The 14,925-nt window shown below is 42.0% G+C and overlaps 1 pseudogene across 1 annotated transcript in view; it reads left to right on the top strand.

Moving 5' to 3' along the window:
- Nucleotides 1-14,925, top strand: part of LOC309598738 (ATP-dependent translocase ABCB1-like) — a 42,895-nt pseudogene that overhangs the window by 14,911 nt on the left and 13,059 nt on the right. Inside the window, exons 7-13 of the transcript in view lie at nucleotides 876-890; nucleotides 2,309-2,419; nucleotides 5,384-5,509; nucleotides 5,697-5,900; nucleotides 6,294-6,512; nucleotides 13,375-13,542; nucleotides 14,422-14,568. The product of the transcript in view is annotated as an ATP-dependent translocase ABCB1-like (transcript). The remainder of the gene's footprint in view (nucleotides 1-875; nucleotides 891-2,308; nucleotides 2,420-5,383; nucleotides 5,510-5,696; nucleotides 5,901-6,293; nucleotides 6,513-13,374; nucleotides 13,543-14,421; nucleotides 14,569-14,925) is intronic.

The raw sequence follows: 14,925 nt of genomic DNA on the forward strand, positions 1-14,925 counted from the left end.
AACTATGTTAGCTCCTGCCTTAGACACAGTTCATTTACCTACAGTCTTTATCTACTCTGATATCAGGTTGGACATTTTGTTGGAGGGCTTGGGGTATGATAGCGTGGTTGAAGGTTTGATCCCGGTCACAGCCTGCCTGCTAACAAGTTTACACCTGTGATAGGTCAGTAGCTCTTGAAGCCATCCTCTCAATTATGCTCAGGTGCAAGGCTCTCTAGCAAGTCTTTGAGGAGTGGCTCATTTAATTGTTCCCACTTCTGACCAGGTGGGTAAGTCCATTTTGTGGCTGGCAGGACCAGGGAAGTGATCATTCCTTTGTACTCAGCACTGGTAAGGCTGCACCTTCAATACTGTGTTCAGTTTTGGGCCCCTCACTACAAGAAGGATTTTGAGGTGCTGGAGCATGTCCAAAGAAGGGCAACGAAGCTGGTGAAGGGTCTAGAGAACAAATCCTATAACGAGCAGCTGAGGGAGCTGGGGTTGTTTAGTCTGGAGAAGAGGAGGCTGAGGGGAGACCTTATCGCTCTCTACAACTACCTGAAAGGAGGTTGTAGTGAGGTGGGGCTTGGTCTCTTCTCCCAAGTAGAAAGTGATAAGACAAGAGAAAATGGCCTCAAGTTGTGCCAGGGGAGGTTTAGATTGGATATTAGGAAGAACTTCTTCACTGAAAGGGTTATGAAACACTGGAACAGGCTGCCCAGGGAAGTGGTTGAGTCCCCATCCCTGGAGGTATTTAAAAGACGGGCAGATGTGGTGCTTAGGGACATGGTTTAGTGGTGGAATTGGCAGTGCTAGGTTAATGGTTGGACTTGCTGACCTTAAGGGTCTTTTCCAGCCTAAATGATTCTATGATTCTATGTTTTTGTTCATTCCAGGGCAAAGCCAGGCAGGTGAGTTTGTACTACTAACATCCTGCAGAAACCAGCTGGGAAGCAGCTTTGCTCTCATGTCCTCAGTGAAAGCCACTGGTGGAGCAGGGAAAGCACCTGCAGCCAGGCTTCTGCCTTATCTGGCAAGCAGTACATGACTGCAGAGCAGGGGGTATCTCTGGTCCTTCCAGCAGGCCGTACTCTTTGTCACCTCTTCTGGACAACTAACAATTTACACTGTAATGTAAGCTTGATTTAATACTTAGATATGATTAGAATAAAATGCAAATAAGTCTTCCCAACATCTGAAATGGGTGGCAGAGTTGCATTATTCAGAAAAAACACCCAAACACGAAAAAGTCAGACCCAAGGCTGAAAAATTAGCTTAGAAATTAGAGTCTGCTTTTGGTGTGACAAACAATTTTAGGCTCACACAAAGAGGTTTCCAGTTTCCTCAAACATTTGATTCTGTTCTTGCCAGTACTACAATGGAGTAGATTACTGTGCCTTTACTTTTTGGATTGAATTACTCTTGGGTTTATGTTGTATGAAAAAAGAAAGAGATTTTTTCCTATGATTAATGACAAAAGTAACTGGTGAGTAATTTGTGTTCAGGTGGAATTAGAATGCTGAAGTGTCTGCTGACAGTTTTACCTCTGAGATCACATCTACTTTGTAGTTCAGAGATGTGAGTGCAGCTGTTGTAATTATACCCACGCTACCTCAAGTAACTAGCTGAGATACCAGTAACAGCAGCACCATGCCTGGCAAGGATTGGTTTGAGCTATAATATTTACTTACCAGACTTACGGTACATACTGGTTGGCTGAGGCTGTAAACTGGTACATACTGGGTGGCTGGCAGGGGCTGTAACCTTGCTACTATAGTATCATAGTGACTACAATGCTATTTTAAAACTAATCTTGGGTTGTCTAAACAAGTTATATTTCTGCCTTTGGATATTAGTACACTATTCCTGATTCTAGACTGTTCTGGGAGGAATGAAAACAAGTACATTAAAACCTAGCTGCCTGTCTCTGCTAATATGGCACAGCTGCTGCCTCCTACAGTATATCAAAGGAAGGAGTGTAATCGTGAGCACAAATTACTGTTAGTATGCAATGGCTGGATGCAAACGTGCAGGTTACTCCTTCCTTTCACTGATGTTTTAGGTTATTTTCTGTGTTCCTTAATTTGCACCAGTGAAGACTTAAGGCCCTGAGCATTTGCCTTGGTTACTCACCTCTGACAGCAGATCTGCCAGTGACCTGGACTGGCAGCTTCATGCATCCATGAGTAGTTGCAGCTACTTTGCAATGAGGCCTGCTATGCCTTGTTATACGGTAACATTAATGTCTAAGATTTCACAACCCTGTGTCATGCTAAAATGTCATTAGGAATCTAAACAATGTTTTTTTCCCTTTTCTTGACATGCACAGGAACCTCAAATTGACAGCATGTCCAATGCAGGCTACAATCTGAAACACGTTAAGGGAAATTTGGAATTCCAAAATGTTTAATTCAATTATCCTGCTAGGCCAGATACTAAGGTATTACGCATGGAGGTGATACAGATTCCATTTAAGATAACTTCATTGCCTTAGAGAAAAACAATTGCTATACTTTAAAAAAAAAAGTCCTAGAAATAATGGAAACCTTTGCTTTTATCTAGAATGGATAACACATTTTAGCCAGAACTGGTTAGTTAACTAAATTAAGAGCCAACCTTTTAAAATAAAATGTAACTACATGAAATTTCCACTAAAAACTAAAGGGTTGGAGATTCTTATAAGTCACAAATATAAAGAAAAATGCTAATTGTAATAATACTCATTTTAACCCAGTAAAAATATGATAGCAGTATACTGATATGCCAAATTGTCCACACTTTAAGTCTGGTAAAAGTATTTATCTGAGAAACTGGCAGCAGATCCAGCACCTGATTTATTGCATTTACAATGCAAAACCTGCCCTTTGAAGGAAGAGATTGTTTTGTTTGAGAGCTCTCACTAAGTTAAGTCTTGATGCAATTAACTGGGGAAGAGTTCTGAATGATTTCTGAAAATATATTTATTAAAAATGTCTTGGAAAATCATCTTCTTTTCCAATGTGAAGGAAGTCCACCTTCACTAATGTATAAAAGTGGATCTGTTTCCATTTTGTTCAGGTAGAATATGAAGATGGAGAAGAACGGGGCTTTCTTAGTTGACTTTTAAAGAAATAGACAAAGAAAATATTCCAGCCGTCCAGTTTCTAAAGAGATCAATTGAAATCATTTGGCACTTAAGTTAGCTGCCATTAGAATCAATACAAAGACTATGAAGACTACTGTTTTCAGTGAATTCTGCTTCAGGTTTCTAAAACTTTTATCAGATTATCTGGTATTAGAGAAGGGCTTTTGTCCTGATTTCAGCTGAGACAGAGTTAATTTTCTTCCTAGTAGCTGGTATAGTGCTGTGTTTTAGATTTAGTATGAGAATAATGTTGACAACACACTGATGTCTTAGTTGTTGCTGAGTAGTGCTTACACTGGTCAAGGACTTTTCAGCTTCCCATGCTCTGCCCGGTGCACAAGAAGCTGGGAAGGGGCACAGCCAGGACAGCTGACCCCAACTGGCCAAAGGGCGATTCCGTACCGTATGACGTCATGCTCAGCCTATAAAGCTGAGGGAGTTGGCTGGGGGGCAGCGATTGCTGCTCAGGGACAGGCTGGGCATCGGTCAGTGGGTGGTGAGTGATTGCATTGTGCATCACTTGTTTTGTATATTCTTTTATTATTATTATTATTTTCTCTTCCTCTGCTGTCCTATTAAACTGTCTTTATCTCAACCCATGGGTTTTACTTTTTTTTTTTTTTTCTGATTCTCTCCCCATCCCACCGGGGAGGGGGCGGGGAGGGTGAGCGAGTGGCTGTGTGGTGCTTAGTTGCCAACTGGGGTTAAACCATGACATTCTTCCTCTATCTATTACAGACGTCACATTTTTAGCACTTAATCCTGGTGAGAAAGAGCGAAGGATGTTGCATAACAAAGGAAAACGAGAATGATGAGGAAGCCAGAGGAGGCAAGGGAACATAATGTATTAATGGAAACACCATTGCATATTGCCACGTTGTCTTTGCCTACTGACAACAGTAAGGTCTAAGAGAGTAATGCAGAACAGAAGACCTCACTCTTCATTCCTAAACTTGTGCAGATATATGTGCACATCAATGGCTGGGAATTCATCCCATGTGATAACTGCAGGAACACTTGCCCAGCAAGGGCTGCCAAACCTGCCCAAGACATGGAGCAGGTGTTTGTGTGATGACTGTGCCAGGCTTGTTGTTGTCACAACTACATTTTAGCAGGGTTCAAACTACCTAGGCTGCTTCTCTAATATTAGCTTGTGGTAGGATGTAGATAAAAACCTAAACACTGCCCTCAGATAGGCCCATTCTGCCTTTTAGCACTTTTTATCTTGCATGGTTATGTGTGAGAAAATACTGTGAAGATACTTTATACTTCTCACTTCAGTGGAGGACAAAGTATTTGGCCCACGGCTGACTGAAATAGGTGAAATGTTTCCATTTGCATCTTCAGGTTTTGGATCGGGCTCTTAGCTTTTATCTTATTCCCAGGGCTAGCTTCCATGTAAATGTCTAACACTGTAGTAAGTATATTACCGTGTAAAAACTTGCAAAACAAAGAATTTTGATTGAGTTCTAAGGTAGCTTAAGGGTTTAAACTAGGTTGTCTCAGTTCATACTTGCTCATTTTGCCATCACTTGACTCTCACAATTAAAAATATTCTTGATAAAAATGGCCGTTTTTCAGTGGGTTTAGTATTACTAAAACAAAAGAATGCTTTCTTTACCCTGTTGTTCTGAAACAAGAATAGTCCTGACAAATGTTTAATGGAATATCGGCTCTCCCACTTCTTTTAAGCTAAGAACCTCCTCATGATGGCTTCCTACTGGGTTACTCATAATGAAATAATATGATGTTTTATATAAATCTGCACAAACAAAACTATAAATTGTTTCTCTTTCATAACTGAAAAAGAAGTATCCAAGAAAGTGTTCCCTTCCATCTCATTACACAGAGGTTTACGTATGTCGCTCTGCTTTTTGAAGTTTTAGAGAAAGCTACAGAGAAAAGCTCCCATAGGCCAACAGCAGTGTAAGAGGGGAAAGAAAAGTTCTTGTCCTCCACAACTGCAGTGACTGCTGTGTGCCATCTTCACCACCATTCTGAGATTGGGCAGTAAGTTTGCATGGAAGGAAGACCTTCACTTTTGCAGTAGGTGTGAAATGCCACATTTTGAAGGGATGAGCAGAAGGAAGAATCTCTTCATAGTGTAGTAAAACTTCATAAACTCCACGTCAGCCCTTCCACAATTTCACATTTAGTTCTTCCCCTTTGCTAGCTAGAGCTCTCTTGCAAAATATTGTTGTAGTCTTTAGAGTTTCTTCACATTTACACTGACATTTTCACATACTGTTATGTTTTTGGTTACTTTTCTTATATGCACAGATACTGAAGGGCTTGAATCTCAAGGTTAGTTGTGGCCAGACAGTGGCCCTGGTTGGTGGCAGTGGCTGTGGGAAAAGTACAACTGTTCAGCTCATCCAGAGATTTTACGATCCCAAGGAAGGCACGGTAAGATACCTCAAGTGAGACGACTGCTGTGCGTGTCACAGTTGTTGGAAGTCTAGTTCTGGCCTCACTGCCCTTGTTCCGATGGCACAGTAAAGTCTCCCCTAAAAAGGCACGTGCCAACCTGGGGAGAGAAGTTTCTTGACCAAAACACTTAGTAAACAATTTTTGTCTGCTTCCCTTTGTTTAGGTCACGATTGATGGGCAGGATATTAAGACCTTAAACGTAAGGTATCTGCGGGAGATTATTGGTGTGGTGAATCAGGAGCCCGTGCTCTTTGCTACTACTATTGCAGAAAATATTCGTTATGGCCGTGAGGACGTCACCATGCAAGACATTGAAAAAGCTACCAAGGAAGCGAATGCTTATGACTTCATCATGAACCTATCCAACGTAAGCAAACCAGCTGTCCTGCTGAAATAATTTTTCCTAAACCTTCTTGTGCCACACAGTTCATTAGAAGGGATTCTCGTAAACAGAGGGAGCTATCCCTGGAGCTGTGAATAAGCAGAGCTATGCAGAGCTTCCGCATAACTTTTGAGAATAAGGTTAATTTGAAATCTTTAGGTCATGACTTGGTGGGCGTTTGCAGAACTATTAGAATTCCAGGGACACAAGCGATTAGGCAGGTATATCCAAGTGGGTGTTTACCCTGTAGCGTTTTAGAGGAAGGAGAAGATGCTGCCGGGGTTACTAACACTGATGTGCCTTTTCTTTACGTTGCCTTTCTTTGCTGAAAGGTCTGTGCCACTGAGTGTTTTGGAAATGCGTGTGGTTGTCTTGTAGAAGTTTGAAACTGTGGTTGGAGGGGCACAGCTGAGCAGAGGCCAGAAGCAAAGAAAAGCAATTGCCCGAGCCCTGGTTCACAATCCTAAAATTCTTCTGCTTGATGAGACAATGTCAGCTTTGGATACTGAATGAGTTGTTCAGGCAGCACTGGACAAGGTCAGTATTGCTCATTCGTTTAAAGAGCTGCAAGAAAGAGAGACCCCTAAAAAGTCTAAGGTAAGCCTGAATTTGGCAAATACTCTCTGTTCATACAAGGACTGGGAGCTCTAAATGGGGATGAATAATGAGATGCTTTAAAAAATAAATACGTTAGCAGTCAACTTTCAAGTTTGCCAGCACTAGCTCTATCAAGTCAGGCAGACTTCCCAGTGGTGAAGTGTTTTTGTAAGTGCCCATGGAATTCAGTTAATGACGTTACAGAATCATAGAATTACTTAGGTTGGAAAAGAACTTTAAGATCAGCAAGTCTAACCATTAACCTAGCACTGCCAATTCCACCACTAAACCATGTCCCTAAGCACCACATCCACACATCTTTTAAATACCTCCAGGGATGGGGACACAACCACTTCCCTGGGCAGCCTCTTCCAATGCTTGACAACCCTTTCAGTAAAGAAATTCTTCCTAATGTCCAATCTAAACCTCCCCTGGTGCAACCTGAGGCCGTTTCCTCTCGTCCTATCACTTGTTACTTGGCAGAAGAGACCAACCCCTACCTCACTACAACCTTGAGGTACTTGTAGAGCGCGATAAGGTCTCCTCTCAGCCTCCTCTTCTCCAGGCTAAACAACACCAGTTCCATCAGCCGCTCCCTATAGGACTTGTGCTCCAGACCCTTCACCAACTTCGTTGCCCTTCTTTGGATCCACTCCAGCACCTCGATGTCTTCCTTGCAGTGAGGGGCCCAAAACTGAACACAGTATTCAAGGTGCAGCCTCACCTGTGCTGAGTACAAAGGGACAATCACTTCCCTAGTCCTGCTGGCCACGCTATTTCTGATACAAGCCATGATGCTGTTAGCCTTCTTGGCCACCTGGGCACACTGCTGGCTCATGTTCAGCCGGCTGTCAACCAACACCCCCAGGTCCTTTTCCACCAGGCAGCTTTCCAGCCACTCCTCCCCCAGCCTGTAGTGTTGCATGGGGTTGTTGTGACCCAAGTGCAGGACCTGGCACTGACCCTTGTTGAACCTCATACAATTGGCCTTGGCCCATTGATCCAACCTGTCCAGGTCCCTCTGTAGGGCCTTCCTACCCTCCAGCAGATCGACACTCCTACCCAACTTGGTGTCATCTGCAAATTTACTGAGGGTGCACTCCATCCCCTTGTCCAGATCATTGGTAAAGACATTAAACAGAACTGGCCCCAATACTGAGCCCTGGGGAACACCACTTGTGACTGGCCGCCAACTGGATTTAACTCCATTCACCACAACTCTTTGGGCCCGGCCATCCAGCCAGTTCTTTACCCAGCTAAACACATGCCCGTCCAAGCCATTAGCAGCCAGTTTCTCCAGGAGAATGCTCCAGGGAAATGATGTCAAAGGCTTTACTAAAGTCCAGGCAGACAACATCCACAGCCTTTCCCTCATCCACTAAGCGGGTCACCTTGTCATAGAAGGAGATCAGGTCAGTCAAGCAGGACCTGCCTTTCATAAAACCATGCTGACTGAGCCCAATCCCCTGGTTGTCCTGTACATGCTGTGTGATAGCACTCAGGATGATCTGCTCCATAACCTTCCCCAGCACCAAGGTCAGGCTGACAGGGCTGTGGTTCCCCAGATCCTCCTTCTGGCTCTTCTTGTAGATGGGCGCCACATTTTCTGACTTCCAGTTGACTGGGATCTCCCTGGTTAGCCAGGACTGCTGACAGACGATGGAAAGTGGCTTGGTGAGCACTTCTGCCAGCTCCCTCAGTACCCTTGGGTGGATCCCATCCGGCCCCATAGACTTGTGTGTGTCTACGTGGTATAGCAGGTCGCTAACCATTTCCCCTTGGATTATGTGGGTTTCATTCTGCTCCTTGTCCCTGTCTTCCAGCTCAGGGGGCTGGGTACCTGGAGAACAACTGGTCTGACTATTAAAGACTGAGACAAAGAAGGCATTAAGTACCTCAGCCTTTTCCTCATCCTTTGTCACTATGTTTCCCCCCATATCCAACAGAGGATGGAGATTCTCCTGAGCCCTTCTTTTGTTGCTAATGTATTTATAGAGACGTTTTGTATTGTCTTTTACAGCAGTAGCCAGATTACATTCTAGTTGGGCTTTGGCCCTTCTAATTTTCTCCCTGCATAACCTCATGACATCCTTGTAGTCCTCCTGGGTTGCCTGTGATGGGTAGGACTGAACTGTAGCAGACTGTCCCAAACAAGCTTTAGTCTTTGGAGCAGTGGAGAGCTCAGTATGGGCTAAGAGCTAAATATTCCCAACCAGGTTTGGGGATCCATGTGATCTATGTTCTTATTAATACCCAGCAAAGTAATTCAAAACCAGCTCGGGGGCGTCTTCAAGAGCAGCTGCTTCACGTTGACTGCTGTCTAGACGTAACTTCTAAACAACATAGAGAATTGAAAATAATAGCAAATCTTGTATTTCTTGTTGTCTTCTCTAAGCTAGCGTATGAACCATTTACAAAATAGTTCCACCTATTCCTCAGGCTGAATCAATCGTATTCTCTGGGTTTTTTCCTCCCTCTGTTTCTCCCTCTCACTATGCATCTATGCTTATCCCCTGGGTGAACACAAATTACCTGCATTGCATAAACATTTTCAGCAATGATCACAGTTTGTCTATGGACAATATCTCCAGAAAGCATTTTGCCTTCATGTGCTATTCTGCCTCAGGAGAAGTACCTTACTCTGCCCACTTGTCGCGATTTAACCCTAACCGGCGACTAAGCACCACACAGCCACTCGCCCACTCCCACCCGGTGGGATGGGGGAGAGAATCAGAAGAGTAAAAGTGAGAAAACTTGTGGGTTGAGATAAAGACAGTTTAATAGGTAAAGCAAAAGCTGCCCACACAAGCAAAGCAAAACAAGGAATTCTTTCACTACTTCCCATCAGCAAGCCGGTGTTCAGCCATCTCCAGGAAAGCAGGGCTCCATCATGCATAACAGTTTCTTGGGAAGACAAAATGCCATCACTCTGAATGTCCCTCCCTCCCTCCCTTTCTTCTTCTTCCCCCAGCTTTATATGCTGAGCATGACGTCATATGGTATGGAATAGCCCTTTGGCCAGTTGGGGTCAGCTGTCCCAGCTGTGTCCCCTCCCAGCTTCTTGTGCACCCCCAGCCTCCTCGCTGGTGGGGTGGGGTGAGAAGCAGAAAAGGCCTTGACTGTGTAAGCACTGCTCAGCAGTAAGGAAAACATCCCTGTATTATCAACACTGTTTCTAGCACAAATCCAAACCATAGCCCCATACTAGCTACCATGAAGAAAAATTAACTCTACCCCAGCCAAAACTAGTACACCACTGTGCAGGGCTGTCTGGAAGAATCAGGCAACAGAATCTACGTTCTCGTCTTCAAATATATTTTAGTATCTATTTTTTACTTGGATGCCTAATTGCCACTAACTTCAGTGACAGTTAGACTCTCTGTCCACTAGTCCCAATTCCTGATAATTCACTCTACTCCGTGAAACTAAGCTAGCTGGAACACTCAGGGATCTTCCTCCCAGCCCACGCCCTGTAAAGTGAATCCCAGAGACAGGAGGACAGAGAACTGCTGATTGAGATATATTTGGTGGGATCCCAACTAACTGTTGTCATATAAAACTTATACAGCTAGTTTAAACAAGTTACAAGTCTCTCACCTTTCCTGCCTATCTTTAAAATATGTTGTATGGTGAGATGAATCTCCCTGTTGACATTTCTGGCAGAGCACGCCAGAAAGATTTGCTCGGACTAGGCTAGCTCTGATTGCTGATGTTAAGCAAGACGAAGCTAAGCGGTTGTGTGCCAAGCATTCATTTGTCCTCCTCTTGCCTACTTTTCCTCGCTGTGCTGAGCATGTACCTCTATAGAAGGTTTACATCAGATCTAGAGTAGACCAGTTTTCCCTGCAGGCTTCACCAAACCTCTGCTGAATCTGTGTTTACTGTTTATGTGGATGGGGCATTCTGTTTTTTGTAATGAAGGCCCTTAACTTGATTTTCTTCTACATTTTGGTGTGATTTTAACTTTTTATGATCATCTCAGACATAGTGAAGCTTTCAGACTAACAAAAAAATGCATACCATTTTTTATAGGAGGGTTTGAATGGCTGTCATTTCCAATTCTTAAAATCATGTGATAATATTAAGATATCAGGTTTAGCTGGAAGTTCATTGAGAATATTCCACACATTACAGTTTTCTCTTTTATTTCCTAATTGTAAAACACTTATTAAAACATTATTCTAGCAGTTCAAAATGTTAAGTGAAGATTGTTAAACTGAATTATATGAAGCTTGGATTCACTATTTGGGTCCTTAGATAGTAATATCAATTTATCCCAGCACACACTGTCACGATGTGCCTGTAAAAACATCTTTGTCATGCCAAACTACATACTTATAGGATTTATTTTATTATTCACGAGTAATTAAAAAGATTGAAAAACAATGTAATAGAAGTATGATTTTAAGTACAATTTTAGATAAATATTTTCAGCTAAGCCAAACAAGTAATTTAGAGCAAGTAAAATTGCTAAGTGATTAATTTTTAATATTTGTGAAATGCTCTGAAATAGAATTGTCACTGACATGCTTAATGAGAGATAGTCTTTTTTCAGTGGAAACTGGATACATAACCTGGAAGGATATTGAAGGGGCAGTTTCAAAAAAAGAACCTTTAAATATTTGTGTTTAAAAAGTAATAGTCTGACATAAAAAACCAGAGTACCTTAATTTATATTTTCAAATAAAATATGTTTTGCATTATTTGATTTAAGTTACATTTTTGCTTTAGTTTCCCTCAGAGGAACTGAAAAATATTGTGAAATTCAAAATTTCTCAGTTAACAATTTCGATCTTTACTAGAACACCATTTCCAAGGAAAATTTTTCAGTTAAACTTTTTGTTCAACTCTAATACAAAGAAAGGAAATATTATAAGTACCTGACAATGTTAATGTGGATAGCTTTTATCATATTGTGTGCTATTGACCTAACTGGATTGAATTGCTCCCAAAGGTACCTCCAGCTTTGTAGTGTTTTCTCAGTAGAGAAACTCTATGGGGAAAAAAGCTTCCCTGAAGAGTGCTAAACTTCATATTAAGTGAAATATGGAAGTGTAATTCAAAGTTGAGAATTACAGGAATTCTAAGCAAAAAAGTTTCTTTAAAAGTACAACATTAAAAATAAAGTATGTGAGAAGGTAAAAATGAAGATTGTGGCAAAAATGAAGTTCCAGAGCTGATAAATTCTCAGACTACTTTTCCAAATCGTAGAATTATAAAATAGCTCAGGTTGGAGGGGACCTCGGTGGCTCATCTAGTCCAACCCCTGCTGAACTCAGGGTGGACTCTGAGGTCAGAGCAGGTTGCTCAGGGCCATGTCCTGTTGGGTTTGGAATACTTCCAAGGATGGAGACTCCACACCCTCCTCAAGTCACCTGCTCCAGTGTCTCCCACTCTCATTGTGAAAACTCAAACTCTTTTACGCAAGTACTTCTGCGAATCACCAGCATCTTAGTGACTCAGGCTCCTGAAGTTTTGTCATTCAGACATGGTCTATCTTGAATATTTTTATAATTTCTCAAGCTATTTCCTGAACTTCTCAAGCAGTTTCTCTCAGGCCTTAACTTTGAAGCAGCTGGAAGTTTTGCTCCTATTCTTCATGGCTCCCTCCTCATGTTGAAAGTCCCTCTTGTTGACTTTCTGATTCTCTTTTACTTTAAGGGCCTTTTATACCATTTTTGCATTTTAAAGAGGCTTTCTGGTGGGTCTCTTCAGTTAACTTAGTTAACTCTCCTGTATGTTTTCAGAACAGTTTAACATGACATAAAATGAGAAGAGAAATCTATGTGGCTAAAACTTCCCTCCCCTTACAAGTGTTAGTGTATTGGCAAGTTTTTTACTGAGTGTAGAAAGGACTTAATGAAAGTTCAATACTTGATTAGTCTTTGTAAAATTACTCTTGTTCTTATCAATCTTCCATTTACTTAACAGGAATTGCTTTTATTTAGAATTGATCATCATTTGAAAGTACAGGCTTATTTGGAATCATAGAATCATAGAATGGTTTGGGTTGGAAGGGACCTTAAAGATCACCTAGTTCCAACCCCCCTGCCATGGGCAGGGACACCTTCCACTAGATCAGGTTGATCAAAGCCCCATCCAACCTGGCCTTGAAAACTCCCAGGGATGGGGCATCCACAACTTCTCTGGGCAACCAGTTCCAGTGCCTCACCATCCTCACAGTAAAGAATTTCTTCCTAATACCTAAACTAAATCTACTCTCTTTCAGTTTAAAGCCATTACCCCTCAACCTATCACTACACTCCCTGATAAAGAGTCCCTCCTCATCTTTCCTGTAGGCCCTGTTTAAGTACTGGAAGGCTGCTATATGGTCTCCCCAGAGCCTTCTCTTCTCCAGGCTAAACAACCCCAACTCTCTCAGCTTGTCCTCATAGGAGAGGTGCTCCAGCCCCCTGATCATCTTTGTGGCCCTCCTCTGGACCCCCTCGAGCAGGTCCATGTCTTTCCTGTGCTGGGGGCCCCACAGCTGAACAAGTACTCCATGTGGGGTCTAATGAGAGCGGAGTAGAGGGGGAGAATCACCTCCCTCGACCTGCTGGCCATGCTTCTTTTGATGCAGCCCAGGATACGGTTGGCTTTCTGGGCTGCAAGTGCACATTGCCAGGTCATATTCAGTTTTTCATCCACTGATACCCCCCAGTCCTTCTCCGCAGGGCTGCTCTCAATCCATTCTCTGCCCAGCCTGTATCCATGCTTGGGATTGCCCTGACCCACGTGCAGGACCTTGCACTTGGCCTTGCTGAACTTCATGAGGTTCGCACGGGTGCAGCTCTCTAACCTGTCAAGGTCCTTCTGGATGGCTGTAAACAATTCTTTAGCATCATACTGTGTTTCATTTCAGGCATCAGGAGCTGAGGATCAGTTACAGGAAGAAGGTAATGCACCAGCTGCCTCAGAGGAAGCACAGCAGGGATCAATACTGACTGGACAGAAAAGACAATCCACTCAGAAAAGCATAAAAAGGTTCAGAATACAGAATGATGAACTCTATGTAAAAGCTGTTCAGCTTGTGAGTGTCTCTGTATTCTTACCTGCATGTGTTTTCCATAACTAATGGAATGAGAACAAAATGGGATCCCACTCAAGAGGGAGTAAATTTTTAATAAAATGTGTGAAGGCAGCCTACGTGTCTGGTTAGAGACATACATTGACAAATTCACAGAAGAGTTCTATGGAAACAGTCTTTTCCCCTGAAGCTAAAATTAATTTTTCGTTGTGATACTTGAAATAGTTTATTTGAATAATATCACGAAACAAAATTACTTGAGTATGGGAATAGTCTAAGTAGCCAGTTAATTCATTTAATTATAGAACAAAACCAAAACCAGGTAATTAGTCATATAACTCAAATAACACACCCTGAATAGAGAATATTTACTGTTTTTATTTAAATGTTTTGCTATCTATTGTCTGTGTTGGCAAATAAATTCCTGAAAATTAAGATATAATGATCAAGCTGGCTAATGACCTAAACTTGCAAGCAACCATATTCAGCAATGAGTAAGGAGCAATTCTTTTAACATTCAATACCATTAAATGCAAAAAGTGGTTTAAATTTGCAACTTCTTTTTCTGGATAGTCCCAGGAAGGGTAAGTGGAATTTATGAGTAATCCTTTCATGGAAAGGCTGAAATTGTTGTTGTTCGAAGAAATGAGAGCTTATATAGCATTCATTAGTCTTTTCCTTCTTCTTTTGTGTTATTAATATTGGGTACTGAGTAACAGTAGGAATTTCTGCAGTTAATTAATATGGTTTTTAAAGATCAGTTAGTTTGAGGTTTCCCAACATGGAATATGGGATAAGGAGCATATTGCAAAGAATATACACATCCCTCATTTCCATCTGTTAATGTATTCTATTTATCCTGATGGAATCCTTTTATTTTAGGATAAAAGCGTACCTCCAGTTTAATTTTTTTAAATTATGGAGTTGAATAAAACTGAACGGCCGTACATTGTTATTGGAACTTTATGCGCAATTATCAATGGGGCCTTGCAACCCGTATTTTCAGTCATCATTTCAGACATTATAGGAGTGAGTATAAAACAAAGAAGTAAAAATCTTCATTGTATGCTTTACCTTTTGTCATTATTTCCTAATTACCTTTATGATACACCAAGAAAATGATAATTTTTTTTCCAATTTGCACTGCAAAGGTGAGGAATGGGCAAAGATCCTTGCTATGGAGAATGCAGAATGTCTGCTCAATGTCTCACAGAGCAGTGATGCAAACTGCACATCCTCAAACAGATCAGCTCACTGCCGCTGAATGAGGAGAGGTTGTCCTGTGACCTCTCCGAATCTGCTTCACCCTTACCCCTTTAGACAAGGCAGTATGTCAGCATGAGCAGTGCAGGCCTGAAAGGTGATCCTTGTGCTGTCTTGCTCACG

This window comes from Platalea leucorodia, assembly GCF_965183815.1.
Source record: "Platalea leucorodia genome assembly, chromosome: 1".
Classification (NCBI taxonomy): Eukaryota; Metazoa; Chordata; class Aves; order Pelecaniformes; family Threskiornithidae; genus Platalea; species Platalea leucorodia.